Source organism: Schistocerca cancellata, chromosome 5 (genome assembly GCF_023864275.1).
Source record: "Schistocerca cancellata isolate TAMUIC-IGC-003103 chromosome 5, iqSchCanc2.1, whole genome shotgun sequence".
NCBI lineage: Eukaryota > Metazoa > Arthropoda > Insecta > Orthoptera > Acrididae > Schistocerca > Schistocerca cancellata.
In genome coordinates, this window is record NC_064630.1 from 478,556,788 (window position 1) to 478,563,883 (window position 7,096).

Sequence of the window (7,096 nt, forward strand, 5' to 3'; positions counted from 1 at the left end):
CATGCCCGAGGCAGAATTCGAACCTGCGACCGTAGCGGCCGCGCGGTTCCAGACTGAAGCGCCTAGAACCACTCGGCCACCACCGGCCGGCGCGGGGTTTTATTTAGATCTTTTTAGCTCTACAGTCTGATATTAAGTAACTATACGTAGCTCTTATGTATTAAGGAGCAGGAGAGCACACTGATGGAAAACATTTTTATTTACTTTATCTGATGAAATTTAAAAGACTGAACTAACTTCCACAGAACATAGCTAAGAACAATACAGATTAAACTAGCTTTCAAATTAAAAAAAAAAAAGAAACTGTATTGAAATCGGACCTTTAGTTTGAGGGCTACAATGTCTGAGGTGAACAAACAAAAAGCGAATACGAGAGATGGAATGCTTGGTCGCATCGTGGACGCTGCCCTCAAATGGAAATGCGTAGAGGCATTCAGACAAGCAACACAATATGTTCTATGAAAAATGCACAAATGCACCGAAGGTGGCAATGGGATATTCGAACATTTTCTGAACTATACGAGAACTGCATTGTGGCGTGTACGATAAGCTTAGACACGATTTAGGGAAATCACGAAAAACCTAAATCAGGATGGCCGGCGAGTTTGAACAGTCGTCCTTCCGAATGCGAGTCCAGTGCGCTAACCAACTCGCCACGTCGTGCGGTAACGGGCTAGTTTGATGGCACAACCCCGAGCAACGAGATTGAAAGGAATGAGGAAGGCTGGGCTACAATAAAACGACAAGAAGCTCAGTGTGAGTGACACACACGTACCCGCAGCTAGCCGAAAAACAAATGTTGACATCTTGCAAGACGTAATGAACCGAAGAGAGAGACAGCTAGGAGCATACTACGAAACGAGTTCTTTCGCACTTGCAAAGAGGAAACTAATTGCAGAATGCAGCTGTTATGCTTAAAACAAGACGATAACTGAGAAGCGACAGGGCTGAAGAACAGCATGAAACAAAACTTTGGACTGACGTGCGGAATAACGGTATGTAATATCGGCCCGTTATTTTTGTCTATCTTACACAAGACTTGAAACGACAGTTAAGAGTGAAATTCATGTTTCCTTGGCTGCCGTTATAATCACTGGATACTGCAGGATTACTGTTATTGCCTACAGCGATATTTCAGTTGAGTAGCCGAAGCTACAGGCATGGGCCGTTTCAGTGATTCAGTTTACCTCTGGCTCTTCTCCCTTGCTTCCAACGGCAGTCGGGAGATGAGGTACTGGCAGAAGTAAAGCTGTGCGGGCGGTTTGTGAGGCGTGCTTAGATGACTCAGGCGGATGAGCACTTGCCGGCGAAAGAAAGAAAAAAGTTCCAGGTTCCAGTCTGATCCGGTACACAATTTTAATCTGTTAGGAAGTTCCAATGGAAGGATGAAACATTCCACCTGTCACGGAGTTATACTTTGTTGCTGGATCGGAGGAGCACTGTCTATCTGTAGATTCGCGTCCTTGTCCAGAACACAGTCTTGAATTCAGAAGTAAAATTGTAGAAACAGAATCTGTGCGTTTATGGAATAGCTTAGAGACATGGAAAACTACAGTCATTGCTGTCCCTTAACAGGAAATTTGAGATCTGGGAATTGGAAACCGTAAACTATGTTTATTAATCGCGTAATATGGATCCAAAATGAGTATTGTTGAAATCCCGAGAAAAATGTCGACCATACTAAGAGGAGCAATCTCCAATTACGGAACAAAAATGCACGGTGCTCAACCATCTTCTGTATATCTCCCACGCTAATCTCACATATTGCGTTACGATTCATGTCCTGACCACAGCATTCGAGTGATATCCTGACCTTGTAACAAGTGAGGCGTAAGTGACTTTAGCACGCGGCACAACAAATTTTATAATTTCTGCCCAAAATAGTTCTGTCCGTCAGTGTTGACTCTTGTCCACAAGTACAAGTCTAGGGATGTTGCATACCTCAAACTTTCCAAACAAACTGAGGTATACACCTGCACCTACACTCCTCAAAGTACTTTGAGGTGTATGATGAAGGATACTTCAAACCAATATTATGGGTTTTCTGACCGATTTCATTCGAGTAAAGACCGAAAGGGTATTGCATGTCCTACAATCTCCCCGAGTGATGTGGCGCAGCAGTTTGGATTCGGAATTCTGGACTATCATTGAGTGAATCACAATTAAGATCCCCGTCTTCCCATCTGACTTCGGTTATCAGTACCTTATCTAAAATGCTTAAGTGAATGTCAGGATTGTTACACTGAAAAGGATGTGGTCAAATTCTTCTCCATCCTTCCAAATCCGAATTATAATTCATCTCTACTGACCTTGTCGTCCACTGTACGTTAAAACCTATTATCACTTTCCTTCATTAGGCCTCAATACGTCTCTAATCTAGTTATTACCCCTACGAGGGACGTTCGATGTAGACAACAAAATTATTGTGGAATGCCGTGTCTGACTTCGCGGAAGAAGAAACGCAGTTCTTAAGGAGATTTCCATTCAGGTTTTCTAACCATATCTATCAGACTTAAACATGGGCCTGAAAGAGTTCCTGCTGTGCGTATTTTTGTATTATCCGTGCCGTTGTCATGCCAGCCTGATAAGGACTCAAAAGACTGAAATGTTGTAGTATAGGCGCCGCTGACGTATATTGCTTATCTTACTTGCGCACGGCATTTTCCCAGAACCCTCCCAAAAAATCTAACACATTCTGCTTTACACTATTCCGCCTCAATGTTTAAATGGTATGAAGTGCTCGAAAGGCTTACCACCAATCTTGCAATTGAATACTGTCGACACCTTAGTTTTTTGCTGGCATTGTCTTGCAAAATGGTTTAAATGGCCCTGAGCACTATGGGACTTAACATCTGAGGTCATCAGTCCTCTAGAACTTAGAACTACTTAAACCTAACTAACCTAAGGACATCACACACATCCATGCCAGAGGCAGGATTCGAACCTGCGACCGTAGCGGTCGCGCGGTTCCAGACCGTAGCGCCTAGAACCGCTCGGCCACCCCGGCCGGCCCATTGTCTTGCAGTTATCCATAGTTCAACAAGCTATCATTCACTACACCATACCACTTTAGTTGTTCTGTATTTCCTTACACTCCGCGAGCAACGACACTTTCATGTAGACAGCAGTATAATCAGCTATTAAGCAGGGTAATTCTGATCATGTGTGATAAATCCTTTATGTACAGGTTGGTTATAATTAAATTTTCGCTGCATGAGCCAGTGTAGACGGAAAATTGTTTACCGTATGGCTACCCAACTTTATAAGAATATTGTTCAGACAGCGCTACACGGTTTGTAGTTTTAGTGCCATGACTTGCCGTTAGGCGACGATACTGGCACGGTGACGTAGGGTTGAAACACAAGCATCACTGTGCGTTACAGCTGCAGACAGTCAACATGGGTCTGGACTAGCTGTTTTATCTCAGCAATATTAATAGTACTGCTCCTCGCGATTATCGACGCGTTACATGAATACGGGGAGGTTTTCTATCTGCACTGGTGTTGAAGAACAGATTCAAAATTTCATTAACAGAAAATTTGTGGAATTACTCCTCGAAGAGACCGACGACCAATAGGGCCACAAATTGGTGAAGTTACTGTAGCCATGATTGAGAATGCTGGACGCAGTGTGGAGGCTAAAGATGAGCAGAGCAAGGGAGGCAGTCAATGATGGTCGTCACACTGAGCAACGTTTGTAGCATCTAAAGTAAACACAGTACCCAATTAAAAAAATGTTACCCTCTCATACAGAAGTTAAAATGCGTTTCTTTCAACGGTTTATTCGTTATTTCTTTTCCGTATATGCTTACAAATGTTTCCACAAAGATTCATTGTCCTATGATCACTCGTTTTCCATGGAGGCCCTTACAAGTATCGAAAGTTTAAATATAACCACTATACATATATAGATCGTTGGTACTTGCATTATGTTCCTTTAGGGGCCACTTCGCGACTTTCGAACTCACAGTTCTTTCAGTTAAAAATCTCTTAACCAAAACACACGTTTGCGAAGACACTGTTGTAGGAAAGCAGCCTAGTCAAGCCATATAGAAATCATATGCTTTCCATTGTGTGCCAGCCTAGTTCACTGTAACTAGCTATGACGTCACGAATGTTGCGCAATACCTTAAAAGTAAAGTAAATAATCTGAAAAGTTGATAGCATGTCAGGACTGATGCTAAAATAATAATGTGTTAAGTTTCAGTTTGGTAACTTAAACAGTTTTCGAAATTTGGACATTTTACATAAAAATCATCGGCGCAACAGGAAGGAGCTAGAAACTTCAAAATTTATATTCGGATTTCTTTTTCACTGCTTCTCTGCCTCGTGATGGCTGGGTGTTGTGTGCTGTCCTTAGGTTAGTTAGGTTTAAGTAGTTCTAAGTTCTAGGGGACTGATGACCATAGATGTTAAGTCCCATAGTGCTCAGAGCCATTTGAACCATTTTTTTTCACTGCAATTTAATGGAAACAGCATGCTGGAAAACACAAAGTAATATTTTGGTTGAAATTCATGATTTTCTGTTTTTGTGTCCTAAAAGTACAAAAGCAAGATAGATTAAGTAAGTGATTAAATAAAGCTACGATGTTTAGATTTAGGTAGAATGGAGATACGCTATGATAACAAAGATGTGAGAAGTTTCAAAAAGGTAGCTATAAAACTATAGCTGTAGCGTCTCTCCAAAGGGAAAGTTCAGAGCTCATCTATTGCGTGCAGTACAACTAAAATAATTCACACGCCAAAAGTATTTAATCTAGCCACATTACAATTTTATTATAGATACTTAACTGTGTGCTGATTGCACAATTAAATTGAGAGCTTCATTGGCCTTCAGCGAATGAACAGTGAATTATTTAGTAACTTGGTGTTCTGCTAGCCCCTGCGGCTAGTCAGTAAGGCAAATGTTGTCGGCTGCGCCTTCAGCGGCCTGCTCCGCGACTATATAAATATGAGCGTGCGAGCTAGAGTAAGGCCCCAGTTCTCTTCTAGATTCGTATCAGCGCGCACTCCGTGTCAGAAGCCCCCCCCCCTCCCCCCCCCTTGGGCGAAACGATAAAATACCTGACGGCTTACCAGAGAGGACATTATCATCGTTGATAAAGAACGTCCGTCCTCAGAGACCAAAAACAGGAAAAGTTAACGTAATATTGGTAAACTGCAGGAGTATCCAGGGCAAGGTTCCTGAATTAGTATCTCTTATTGAAGGAAATAGTGCGCATATAGTATTAGGAACGGAAAGTTGGTTAAAACCGGAAGTGAACAGTAACGAAATCCTAGACACAGAATGGAATATATACCGCAAGGATAGGATAAACGCCAATGGTGTAGGAGTATTTATAGCAGTAAAGAATTCAATAATATCCAGTGAAGTTATTAGCGAATGCAGATTGATGCCGTATTCCTGGACTTCAGGAAGGCATTTGATACGGTTCCGCACTTACGTTTAGTGAAAAAAATACGAGCTTACGGAATATCGGACCAGGTTTGTGATTGGATTCAGGATTTCCTAGAAGAAAGAACACAACATGTCATTCTTAACGGTTCAAAATCTGCAGATGTAGAGGTAATTTCGGGAGTACCGCAAGGAAGCGTGATAGGACCTTTATTGTTTACAATATACATAAACGACTTAGTTGACAACATCGGTAGCTCCGTGAGGCTATTTGCAGATGACACGGTTGTCTACAAGAAAGTAGCAACATCAGAAGACTCGTACGTACTCCAGGAAGACCTGCAGAGGATTAATGCATGGTGCGACAGCTGGCAGCTTTCCCTAAACGTAGATAAATGTAATATAATGCGCATACATAGGGGCAGAAATCCATTCCAGTACGATTATGCCATAGGTGGTAAATCATTGGAAGCGGTAACGACCGTAAAATACTTAGGAGTTACTATCCGGAGCGATCTGAAGTGGAATGATCACATAAAACAAATAGTGGGAAAAGCAGGCGCCAGGTTGAGATTCATAGGAAGAATTCTAAGAAAATGTGACTCATCGACGAAAGAAGTAGCTTACAAAACGCTTGTTCGTCCGATTCTTGAGTATTGCTCATCAGTATGGGACCCTTACCAGGTTGGATTAATAGAAGAGATAGACATGATCCAGCGAAAAGCAGCGCGATTCGTCATGGGGACATTTAGTCAGCGCGAGAGCGTTACGGAGATGCTGAACAAGCTCCAGTGGCGGACACTTCAAGAAAGGCGTTACGCAATACGGAGAGGTTTATTATCGAAATTACGAGAGAGCACATTCCGGGAAGAGATGGGCAACATATTACTACCGCCCACATATATCTCGCGTAATGATCACAACGAAAAGATCCGAGAAATTAGAGCAAATACGGAGACTCACAAGCAGTCGTTCTTCCCACACACAATTCGTGAATGGAACAGGGAAGGGGGGATCAGATAGTGGTACAATAAGTACCCTCTGCCACACACCGTAAGGTGGCTCGCGGAGTATAGATGTAGATGTAGATGTGAAGTTGCCAGGAACAGCCTTGGATGCCGTGTTACTTAACCCCATATGCACTTACCAGTGAGTGCGCATTGGGGTAAAGTGTTAATTACAGAACGACTCCAGTGATTTAGTCTCAGTTAGCGTACGTCGTATTTTCACGTGTCGCCGCAGGACAGACCTTCTATCATTACTAGCGTGGCGTTTGATGAGTATTAACGTTATATTTTGGCGAACATTCACTTTGAACATTTACATCGATAACAGTTATTGAACAGTTTCGTTATCTAGGGATAGCAAGATGCGCACGATAGACTCTGAACAGCTCTGATAATGCAATAGATGATAAGGGTAATCATTTGTCTGAAAAATTTATGCTTTATCGTTTTCAGAATATAGTGAAAACTATTATAGTAAACTGCATTTTCTATGAATCCCAGACATCATCCTAAATCCTCACAATGAACTTCAATAATCAACAACTTTTATTCTCCATCAGTGTAGGCACAGTGAACTCTAATTACAGGCATCACGTTTTGCTAATCACTTTCTGGTTGCCAACATTGTAGTTAGAGGGCCTGTGTTGAGAATGGCATACAAAGAATAGAAATAAAAACTTTATTTTCCACCTTCT

General features: G+C 42.0%; 1 non-coding gene across 1 annotated transcript; it reads right to left on the reverse strand.

The window, feature by feature from the left end:
• Positions 1-2,923: 2,923 nt before the first annotated feature.
• Trnap-ugg (transfer RNA proline (anticodon UGG)) lies at positions 2,924-3,007 on the reverse strand. The gene has a single exon. It is a non-coding gene; the product is annotated as a tRNA-Pro (tRNA).
• Positions 3,008-7,096: the final 4,089 nt, after the last annotated feature.